This window comes from Daphnia carinata, chromosome 7 (assembly GCF_022539665.2).
Source record: "Daphnia carinata strain CSIRO-1 chromosome 7, CSIRO_AGI_Dcar_HiC_V3, whole genome shotgun sequence".
NCBI lineage: Eukaryota > Metazoa > Arthropoda > Branchiopoda > Diplostraca > Daphniidae > Daphnia > Daphnia carinata.
Window position 1 is genome coordinate 1,319,788 of NC_081337.1, and position 12,550 is coordinate 1,332,337.

Genomic DNA, 12,550 nt, shown 5'->3' on the forward strand with positions numbered 1-12,550 from the left:
GTTTGGTTGGTTTTGTCGTGGCTGTGAGTATTGATGTGAATAGGATGGGTTTTGATGATACACCTGTTGATTGTTGTGTGGTTGAAAGTTCGGTCGATTGTATTGTATCGGTCTGTTGCTGTACGGAGGTCTCTGGGGTGTTTGTTGGTAAGTTGGGAAATGGGATTGTCTATACCCCGTGGAGGTAACTTCTCTGCGTGGTGAAGTATAGTTGTTGCGGTATGAACTGTTTTCTCTGCTACGATTGAAGTTTCGGTCACTACTGGAGCCTCTGCTATTCGGTCTCTTGTGAAATCGAACTCGCGGATTTTGTAGTCTGAAATATCGATCACTTGATCGCGAAGATCTTTGCTCGTAGATCTGCTGCTCCTATGGTTATATCGGTATCCTGTGATAATTCACGATTTTAATTAGTATTTTCCAGTTTACGTATTTTTTGTTTTAGGAATTCGATTTAAGTCTTTTGTTGTGAAAGTTCGTTATCTTGTTGTTTCTTGTGATGCGTTATCCCTGCGATTACCGCGTTTATTTCTTTGTCTTCTGCAGTCTCCTTGCTATATAGGATGCCTTCAGATATGATTAGTTGTTTACATAACTGATCAAAATCTTCGGGTTCTTCGGGCATTCTGAAACAGAGTTCAGCTCTGAATTTTGATAAAATGCCTTGCATCAGAAGTTTGATTTTGGTATAATCTCTCATTCTTTGTGTTTATGAGTCGACCTTCGACAATAGTTTGGTTTTGGTCCGATTTCTCTTCTTTGCCTTCGATGGAATCGTAGAGACTGTTGATTCTTGAAATAAAGGCTTTGCATTTCTCTTCAGGTTTTTGTTTTAGCGTTGGACAACTTTTTTCTTTGTGCTGCTAAGTCATATGCATCCTGGAACCTTGCAATGATGGCGGTTTTCCACTCGTCGTAACGTAACTCGTCACCTTGCTCTTCTACGTAGTTTCCGTGCCATTCTAGGGCATCGCCTTTTAGTCTGTTGGAGAAGAATCGTATTTTTTGGTTGTCGTCCCAGTCGTTGTTGCGTGCTACATGTTCTGCGACCTTTAGGCATTCTGTTATTAATTTATCAGTACTTTTCCCTTTGAAAATTGTAATTGACTTTTTGTCTTCCCCCGAAAACAATTCTCCTAATGCTTTCACAATCGGTTGGGTTGTGGATGTATCGATGCTATCGCTATCGGTTGTGTCGCGGTCAATTCTCGAAGTTTCTTTGTGTGAAAGTCCCATTTCGATTTTTTGTTTGAGAGTCTGATACTTTTGTTTTAGTTGAAGGAGGTTATTGTTTTGGATCTCTTTTTGGGTCGTCGTTAAGTTGCTGAGCTCGGCGACTTGTTCTGATTCTAATTCGTGGTGAAGGGATTTGTCTCCTTCTGTTATTGAGGTTAGGTCGTTTATCTTACTCACTAGTTTCGTTATCTCTCCTGGTTCGTTGGACGCGTCTAAGTCTTTGGTTTCGGCGAATGTTACTTGTTGCTTCCTATATTCTTTTATTCTGTTTTCCAGATACCTAATTTTTTCTTCTCGGTCTCCTGCCTGTATGTTGGTTTTTTGTAATTCCGTTTCAAGATTTTTATTCCTTGTAAGCCGGTCTATCAGAATTCTTCGTAAACCGGCTTTTTCTGCTAAGGTTTTTTCAAGGATCTCTTTTTTTTCTTTTGTTTCTGTGTGAAGTTGTTTGTTCGTTTCCAAAGCTGCTTTTATCTGTTGCTCGGCGGGTTTCTAACTTCGTAACCAGTTGTTTTCTTTCACCTTCAAGTTTGCTAATTATTTCTTGCCCTTGTCTCTCAACAGCTATGTTATTTTCTTCCTTTTTCCGTAAAAGGTCTTGTAGTTGGCTTTCTGTTGCTGTGGCAGTTTCAAGGCTTGTTTCTAATTCGCTGATTCCAATGTGCAGATTTTTCAAGGGATTTTTTGAGTGTTTCGTTACTTTCTTGGAGTTGCTCAAGGGAACTACTTAAGGTGTATTTGGAACTCTTTGCCTTTTTCTTGTTGCTATCTAGCTGTTTTCACAAGCTCTGTAACTCGGAATTGAGGTCAGACGAATATTTTTTATCTGCATCTGCGCAAGTACTACTTTTTTTTGCAAAACACGGATGGTACCGAACTGGAATTCTTTCTCTTTACCATGTACAATGCTAATCTGCTGCAATAAACTGTCAAGGTTTTCGGTGTTGCCACCGAGGGATTCTACGTAATCTTTAAGTGTCTTTGTGGTGTTTGTAATAGTTTCTGCTGTTATACCACTGCTTATACCACATGCGTTGTGGGTCTCTTTACTAACTTCTTGTTTCTTGGAATCTATTTGTTGGATATTCGCTTTTGTCGTGGTGGTCTGATAGGTTTTGTTTCGTTCTGACTCTTGTTCAAATTCTCCAGTCCACAAAATTTTTCTCGGTGACAGTTGGGATTTTGGTTGGTTGTGTCTGATTCGGGAAGTACAGGGTACAACGTTGGGGATAGTTCGTCGACAATGTTTGGATACAAGGTATTCTCTTTACGAGTAGTCTCTGGTACAATATGATCAAGCGGCATTCTCTTACCTTTGATGGTGTTCCCTTGTTCTGGTAGAGTTGTTGGAGACTCGTCGGGGAAGTGTAGAGCACAATCACTAAAATAAGGTACGGGTAAGAAACTTTGTACTGGACAACAAGTGTTTGTCTCGTGGGGACCTCCAATTGTAAAGTTTCCTAAACCTCGTGTATTGTCAGTGGATTGCTGAAACAATTCCGAATTACAAGTTACAAAACATGCAGTATTTATACTACTACAGAACACAAATTATGAAGGTAAAGTGGGAGGAGATACGTTCACTTTCACTTGTGGAACGCTTGAGGGATGTAGAAGGTGTGGCTTCCTTTGGATAGCCTTTGGGCTAGTTACAACAGCCATGCCCCTCCATCGCAACTCGTATCCAACCCCCCCCCCCGCGTTGAGAAGCCGATGGGGAGAGAAGAGCTGGTCCATGCAGCCGCAATTGTCTACTGTGGAGGACTTGGATCAATGGCTAGACGGGGTCGCTATGGCCGAACATTCTATACGAGCTGGATCGTTTGGAGCCTATCAGCAAAAACCTTACAAGAAGGCTGGTGAAGAAAAACATCGTGGCCAAACTGGTCCTAACGTCTTTAATACCACTGTTGTCAAAACCACGCAACCATTCAAATGCCCAGGGTGTAAATCTGTGCATTATCATCATCTAAAGGAATGCAGGCAGTTCAAAGCAGTCCCGGTTGAGAAGAGGGCTATAATTATCAAGCAGTGTAACGCCTGTTTCCGCTGCCTAGGCCGTGACCATCTGAGCCGGGAATGCAGCCGAACGGAAAGGTGCAGCCAGCCGAATTGTGACGGTGCACATCACCCATTGCTACATGGGGCTCCAAGGATGTACCCCAAGACGGCACCATCAAAGACAACTGAATTTTCCGGGTCGATAGCTACCAGTTCAACCACAAAAACCCTGTTACCGGTAGTCCCAGTGGTTTTACGTACCAATGGGAAAGAGAACCGTCTATACGTTCTCTTCGACAGTGGCAGTGAGATATCTGTCATGAAAAAACGGACTGCAACCCTCCTAGGATTAGAAGGCCGCGTGAAACGAATGGTCACAAGTACGGTCGACGGAAGAGGCCGACCGACGGATTGCACGACAGTCAATTTCGACTTAAGCTCGCTTGATGGTGTCCACACATTTAGAATCATGAACGTGCATATAATGGACAACTTCCAACTTAGCAAGAACCCGTAGACCTGAGAGACCTCGCCAAAAAAGGCCACATCGTGCCCATGTGCCAGTTAGCTCAATACCCGAGGAAGACGTCGCTATCCTGATTGGTCAGGATCATCCCCCATCAGCCCAACGACGTTTTCTCAGCCTCGAAAGAAAACTCTTGAAAGACAAGAAACTAGCCGATACATATAAAGGCGTCATCCACACTTACGTCAATTCTAAACACTACCGGAAATTATCGAAGAAAGAAATTGACGATGGACCTTCAAGAAGAACGTGCTTACAACCCACATCATCCGGTGTTTAATCCAACCAAGCCAGGAAAGTGTCGCGTTGGACTTTTTTGGTTTGGCTAAGGCGAATCTAACTTGATTATCTTCGATTGCGATGGAATCCTTGACGATGCTAGCCAGCTCAGACACTCTGCATACAGTTGAGAGGGCTAACAAAACGGCAAATTTCTTCACAATCCTGAAAACGACAGCTCGCTGTTAGGCCCTAAAGATAATAGCTTTTCTAAAATTAAATAGCTTACCACGAGATTTACGTCCCAGAACCCTGTATACTTTGGGATCGGGGGTTACATACGCTACTTTCATCAGCTTTACCACGAGAGGGTGCTTGCCGATGTCGACATCGTCAATCCTGCCCAACGTCGAAGATAGCATCGAACGGGCGACATGTATCGTCCTATACACTTTCCCTTCGTCCACCAACGATGATAAGAATTCTAGTACCTTAGCTAGCGGCGGAAACACGGGATCAGCGTCCTCTCGAACACACCAACTATGTCAACTGTTCCATGCCGACTGGTAAGTAGTTGATGTAGTCCTACGGGCTCCCCCAAGAGAAGATCAGATCAGATTAGCAGCAGTGACTCCGACAGCGGGTGTTGGTGGCCCGCCGGTCCCCACAGCAGCTTCTCCTTCGGAAGTATCACTGCCGGTTCGCAAGCCAGTTCCAGTAGTGACGGGAACCACAACTGGGAGTGGCCAATATGGAGCCACTAACGTCAGCTCCGCCCGCTCCTTCATTATCTTCATCAGACACCTCACCTTTGTGGTCTGAGTGGATGGGAATGGTAAGGTAGACGTCCCGGAGATCGATCTTCGTAAAAAAATCTACCTTTCTTACCAATCCTTTCACCACACTTACTCCTTCCATTTTTATATAAAAATGTTGCAAAAATTTGTTAAGGCTTTTAAAATTTATGATCGGTCTATACCCGCTCGAGCTTTTAGGGATTACAAAAATACCGCTCACAAAGCCCATGCACTCGAACGGGATCCTTTCCACGGGTTTTTTTGCCAAAAGGATACTATCTCCGCTTACAGATTGCCCTCGTCTCTGGACTGAAACGCATATTAACACCGGGAGTAAACTGAGACGGTAAATTGGTAAAGGGAATTTTTACTCCTACAGAAACCGATTCCAGAATCCATCTATCGGCTGTAAGGGATGGCCAAAAGGAAGCGAAATCTCGCACCTTCCCCTCAACAACGTTACCTGATATTGGCGGAGACACAGTAGTCGGAAAAATAAATACAACCGGAGAAACTAACCTGGAACTGCGGTTGTACGAGCCGCGTTTCGAGCCTCGTTTGTTGAAGTTGCCCTGTAAGTTAAACCCGGATCCTGATCTCCATCTCTTCGAGCTACGTTTGCTACTGCTGATTCTGCTAGGCCTATAGGACGAAGCGAGATTCGACCGCCTTCCTCCAGGTTGACCTAAAGATTTCAGTTTTTGGTCATCCGACGCATCTCTAACCATACTCCTGAGAAAAGTACGGCCGAAAAGAAGTGCACATTCTTTGGTCTAAATCGACTCGATTCGGATAGCAAGGATTCGAAACGAGGGTCCATCTGGCGCAGCATATTTTCTCTCCTCTGGGCCGTGATACTGTGGAAGGCATGGCCCCATGACTGCAGGGCTGACTCGGCCGCGTTGACAAGAAGCGGGTCGATACCAGCTGCATTGGAAGTGGCGCTTTCACACAAGTACAGAAGTGATTTGGCAATTTCTAAAATCTTAAACTGAGAGACCACGAGGGCCTTCTCTTTTACCTCCGCCTTGCTAGCTTCCCTTCCTCTTACCTCCTTGAGTCTACGTGCCATAGAAGGGTCCAGCTTCGGGACCTGTAAGTCGAAAGAACTTTTATCAATCCAGGGCACGAAATTCTCCCGTAGTTGCCTGAACTACGCCGGTTTCAGAATAGAAGTCATCCACAGCTTCGAAGCTCCTTTGAACGGGCCTTGTCGAGCTGAAAGCCCAGCGGGAGAAGGGGTTCTTGCTCCTGAGCAGGGTGAATGTTTCCGGCACTTCCGTCCTTTGTCACTTGATGATGGTTACGAGAGCGATCGACCGAGCGGCTGCTACTGCAGCCGTGATCTGATGAGCGACAGCCAGCTGAGATCTCTCGACCACGTACTGTACCATCGAGTGGCTACGCGAGCGACAGTGGCTCTCGCTTCGATCCCGGCGTTTCCCCCGACGGTCCAAGTCTCGTTCCACCTCCCTCTTTCCTTTCTCGGCCCGTGGGTAACCACACTAGCTGCGATGACGGTAGCTTGCTGCTCTTGAATCGGAATCGGATCTTGAAATACTTGACGAAATACTAGACGAAGAAGACATGTTGTCATTTGAAAAAGGTCTGAAGGGGCGCTAGTCCTAATGGCCTGAGGTGACTTCTTTTTTTTTTTGTACTTTGAAAAAATCAGCTGGGTAATACAAGGTTAACACCTTATAGATCCATGTCAAGCCACTTGAACGACAATTGTTATTGTTTCTCTAATCACAAATGTGTTTACAATCAGGTGGGAACAAAAACAAAACAAAACACAGATTTGAGCATATTTGCAGTAGATTTCCTTTGATCTTTGTGGATGGGAAAGGCAAAGTTTTTGCTGCACGTTCTGATGAAGTAGTCTAAATACAATACAAATTTATTCCATCATATTGCATTAAGAAGTACCGGTCCCAATTTTAAATCGGCGTCACCCTCCTTTTGCAGGTAGAGATGTTCTGATCCGTTATTTACAAAAACTTCTTGATGGACTTCAGCAATCATTGATAACGAAAATACACCCTATAATAAAAAAAAAATTAAAATTATTGTTAACCAATTTGAATTTGGCCAACACTACCCTTCTCAGCTTCCTGTTCTGCAACAACAAAAACTATGCCATGATTATCTTCTGTGATGCCAGGGACTCCTACTAGATGACAATAAAATGTTAATTGGTATTCGTAACAATGTTATTTATAGAAACTTACCTTACCTTGATCTATATTTTTTGCTACATCATCATCATTTTTCTCTAGGAAAGGAATGTGATTGGTGATAGTACCTGCTCGAATCTATTAGACATTTGAGAAGAAAAATTATTACGCTCACTAGACAATATGCAATTGATATTACCAATAATGGAGAGGTTAATAACATTAGATTTGTTCGAAGCTTAGTCCCAGTTATCATTTGAGTTTCCCAGAAAAGACAAATGATTGGTTAATTAGTTTAAAACTATTGTAACAGAGAAAATTTTGTTTATCTTACCCTATTTTACTGTTTCAGACTTATTCAACCTGGCTATGAGATTTTTCTGCAGGTGTTGTGTGATTTCGCAGTTTCCTACTTCAAAATTTAACTGGAAATTCTCATTAAAAATTAAGGCTTTAACGTCGTGCACTTTTGTATGGTAGCTACCATAGAAATTTTATTTAACGTTCACTTTCCCCCAGCCATTTGAAGACCATGCTTTCAAGTAGCACTCAGTCTTACTCCCTGTTTGTCATTTAGGCGACGGCAACACAAGCATTTTTTTTTGTTGATCGTGATGTCTTTGAAATAGACGACCACTTTTAACTTATGTTCATTCGATTTTCAAAATAGACAACATTTTTCCATGCCTTTTGAACAGTAATGGAATTTGTCATCAAACACTAGAATTTTTAAGCGTTGCCACGTAATAATAACTACTCTATTACCAATAACTACAACATTTTCCCTTTTTTCATCTGGTATTTGTACGTATTTATCTTAGATGAACATCTCTACAGCATATGGTAATAATCGGTAATCACTATGGTTATCATGTCTATAATATCATAATATTATATTGTTCCTGATGTCGTTGTATATTATTATTTGCCTTGCAGGATAATTAAATTTTTTAAGCACTTAAACCAATTTTTGTTGCCTTCAAAAGCAGCATGTAGTGCTTAAAAAGATTTTTCCATACTTTAAATAGACGGAAAACGTACAAAATTTGGTTTCAGTAGGGCAGACCAAATTTTAAGTATATGTATTTCGAAGTGTCATATTGAAATATTTTGTTTGTTTTTTTTCAATAGCTTTTCCCTACTAAAAGACCCTTAATCAAGTATACGGTCACTGCTGTGTAGTTATCGCACGACATCCCTTGCATGGAGATGCTCTTATATTTTGACATTTTTATTGGAAAGTATAATCAACCAAACCTAATATATTCTATTTTCTACACATAGGTGGCACTAGCTAAATGACCTAACCTGTAGGAAGTACGAGCAACTTGTCCTGTGTAATCAGCCTGCCACATATATGAAGCCAGCTTCTATCGTCTGCTTATCTCACCGATCTCACTCACTTGTCTGACTGTCACATGTGCTTTACACATTACTTTGTATATTAGATATGTGTAATATCTAATATTAAACAGTGTTGCCAATCAACTCAGTATTCCTTTTATTCCAACAGGTTATGGGCCCAACTTCACGCTAAGTATTCCTCATTAACACATTTACTTTCTTAATATGGCAAACGAGAATAATGTCTCAAGAGATACTGGTCACCTTCCAAAATCTGATTGATTCAATTTTCACACATGTAAGTTTGGGCTAACGTTGTTGCTTCGCAACCAAAATTTACAGCACATTGTTCTGGATGTTGAAAAATTGCCAACTGAGGTAATGTACATGTACAAATATGCTATCAGTAGACTTAAATCAAAAGCTTGGGTAACGAACTGGGAAATGGAATTTGGTTCCTAATCTTTGCAATATGGGTTGATGAGTAATTTAAACGTATCCAGCTCACCTAAACTGAAGCCAACAATGTAAACTATTTCACATTGTTTACTATTTGATGAATTTATACCCAGTTTCATTACTTGCAAACTGAAGCTGACAATGTTAAGTATTCTACACTGGCTGTTGTCGATGAATTCTTTGTTTATCCAGTTTAATCACTTGTAAACTCATGCCAACAATGTAAATTATTTTCACATCTTTACATCTGTTGATGAACTTATAAGTCCAGTTTGAACCTTTTCTTATCCTTTTATAGCAACTGAAGCCAATAACATGAATTTCAACCTTCTCTTTTCACTCATATGTTGATGAGTTAACCGATGTCTATCTATTTACCGGATAAAAAACACTGGAAATGTCATAACCAACAGCAATTACATAAAACTTTGGCACCAACGAGATACGTTAGCAAGCACTACATTTATGCTATAACCACAGAAAAAATAAGGGAATATCTCATTAATTGTGAGGCATCAGCAGCCATGTGGACGAGATTATCTGCAAAATTTGTACATAGTTGTAACTGTTGCAAACAAAGGTCAACTATGGTCTCAATTTTACGAACATAAGTTCAACTAAGCCCAAGACATGCTTGCCAATATAACATCAGTTGAAAGTCTAACCAGACAGTTAAAAGATCTAGAAGAAAACGTCTCGGAAGTACAAATCACAAACAAGATTGTGGGTATTCTACCATATCAATTCCAACACTTCAGAGTTCTGTGGGACACCTACAAGGAATCTGAGCATACTATGGATCTTCTCACACTCCGACTACTGACAGAAGAACGCAGAATAGATTGCGCTAAACAAGAAACCAATACTAGCAAACCTACTGAAGCTTTTATGGCCACTTATCAAAATCCAAGAGGAAACTTTCGCGGTAGATATCGTAACTCAAACAATAGATGGCAACCTCAAATGCAGAGAAACAACTGGAAAAAAAGACAGATTGTATTCTGCGATTTTTACAACAGCTCCACGCATTCCGCCGAAGAATGTAGAAACCATCAAAAAAAAAAACAAAGAACTGATCACCATACCAAAATAGGTACCCTAGCAAAAAGAAGTCGAGCATACCTTCACGATATCGGGAGATTCAAATTATACTACAGAGACAAGCGGATACTGGTACGCAGACTCAGGAGCTACAGGCTACACGCCATATGTCGGGTGATGTAAAGTTTTTCAGCCAACTTAAAGAAGTAAACAAAAACTGGGTTGTGAAAGGAGTTGGAGAAAAACGTTTCCAAGTACAGGGCATTGGAGAAGTGTTTGACAGCGCAGAAGTTAACGACAAATTCCTGACTGGAACACTGAAAGATGTACTATATGTACCAGATCTTGGTGTAAATCTTATCTCTATTGGGTCCGCGACGGAAAAAGACAAGGTACAAATTCTCTTCTTCGAAAACGAGGTATTCTTTTCGAAAAATGGACGACTATCGATTAAAGGGAAGAATCGTGCAAACCGAATACAACAACTTAGCAATTAGGCAGACGGAGTCACTATCCACGAGGCACGAGCGACTTGGACATGTTGCCACTAAAACAATTCAGACCATGGCAAACAGAAACCAGGTGGATGGACTTCATCTGAACGATACATCCAGTATCTCACTGTGTAATGGCTGCATGTATGGCAAGATACACAGAATATCCTTTCCAAAGGGAAGAAAACGAGCAAAGAGAGTTGACGAACTAATTCATGCGGATCTCTGTGACCCGATGCAAATTATGTCGCCAGGAGGAATGTGATATTTTCGGACATGCAAGAACGATGCATCCTGTTATACAGAATTGTACTTCTTGCGATCAAAAGACGAAGCTATATCAAAATTCAAGGGCTTGACTGCTTATCTACGAACAAGATTTAATCAAGGTGTTGAAATTTTTCACACTGATGGAGGAGGTGAATGGAGCAGTATTGACTTTCAACACTGGCTGCATAATGAAGGAACGATTCATCAAATTGCAGCCCAATACACCTTACAGCAAAATGGGGTTGCGGAAAGATATAACCGTACTGTGATGGAATTCAGTCCCACTATTCCTCTGGGCGGAAGCGATGCACCATGCCAACTATGCGTTAAACAGAACTCGTGATAAAGGGAAATGTGGTTACACTGTATGAGACATACTTTAATGTTAAACCTGACATTTCCAACCTTTTTATCTTTGGTTCAAAAGCCTACTTTCATGTCCCAAAAGAACTACGCCAAAAACTAGACTCGAAATGCAAAGTTGGACTAGTTGTTGTTGTGTGTGACACTACTAAAGCCTACAGAATCTGGGACCCCAAAGATAAGAAGATCCAAATCAGCAGACAAGTTTGCATAGATGAGCTAACCTTCCATCTCCAATGACAACTAACATAAGCTGATTTGAAAAATTCCAAGATGTTATACTACCGAAAGAAACCTTCCAACAGATGGATAACACTTACAAGAAAGACTTGGAATGACTCCAACTAATCTACGTCGGACTGAAAGGGATGTTGATGGAAAGGAAGCTTTGAGATGACTGACTTTATTGTCATTGTGTTGTTGTGTTTACAAGAAAAGTCAGATGACAGGTAGGGGTACATTTATGGCATGGTTCGCCACCTGTACTGGTGTACAGTAGCGCCACTTTGTATTTCTCAACACCCCCCCCCCTCAAAGTGAGGCTAAGATTTCCACTTTACCATATCCAAACCAAGTAATTTAGTGCAGACATTGTGCTTTGTTCCAAAAAGGGCTTTGGTGAGAATGTCAGCTGCCATTTTTTCTGTAGGGGTGTATTTTGGCTGGATCTTGTTGTGTTCCTATGCTTCACGGATGAAATGGTGCCTGGTGTCGATGTGCTTCGGTTATGGTTGTCTTGAAGACTTCGATGGGGGCCGTTTTCAATCCGAGCTCTTTGAAGACGTTTTGCAGATAGATTGCCTGCTCGTTCCGTCGGCCATGTACTCAGCTGCAGTGCTGGACAGGGCCACGGTTCTTTGTTTCCTCGATTCCCAGCTGATGGCCGCACCAGATAAGATGAATGCGTAACCGGTGTAAGATCGTCGGTCATCGATGCATCCTGCCCAATCGGCGTCGATGTAGCCGCACAGGGTATTGCCTGAATGTGAGACCGTAGGAGGATGTTCCCTTGAGGTAACTCAGTATGCGTTTGGCAGCGTTCCAGTGTTCCTGTCCGAAGTTGGTGTTGAATTGGCTAAGCGCGATTACGGCATAAGCGATGTTTGGTCTTGTAGAGACCGCCAAGTACATCAACGACCCGATCAGGTTCTGGTAGGGGTAGTCAACCGCTACGACGTCTGGTACGCTCGTCCTTTTCAGCTTTGAATAGCCATCCATTGGGGTGTTCACTGGGTTGCAATCGTCCATATTAAACCGGGAGAGAATGTCCATGACGTATCTCCTTTGATGCATCACGATGGATCCATCCAGGCTTTGTTTGAATTCAATCCTGAGATAGAAACTGATAGGCCCCATGTCTTTCATGCTGAAGACGCTCATTAGGGTCTTCTTGAGGCTCTGCAGATCGCGCTCGTCGTTGGATGCTGCGAAGATGTCGTCGACATATACGATCACCATCACGGTGATCCCACTATTGGATCGGAAGTAGAAACACGGGTCAGACTGGTTTTGCGCCAGGCATAAGTTTCTCAGTTCAGCATCTAATTTTCTGAGCCACTGACGTCCGGCTTGGCGGAGCCCATATATGGCTTTCAAGACGCGGCACGCCTTCCTACCGCCGCT

General features: G+C 42.2%; 1 protein-coding gene across 1 annotated transcript in view; it reads right to left on the reverse strand.

The window, feature by feature from the left end:
- Positions 1–4,149: 4,149 nt before the first annotated feature.
- LOC130698743 (MOB-like protein phocein) overlaps positions 4,150–12,550 on the reverse strand; it is a 95,704-nt gene continuing 87,303 nt past the window's right edge. Inside the window, exon 6 of the mRNA XM_057521432.2 lies at positions 4,150–4,159. The gene's annotated coding sequence lies outside the window, so the exon portion shown is untranslated. The remainder of the gene's footprint in view (positions 4,160–12,550) is intronic.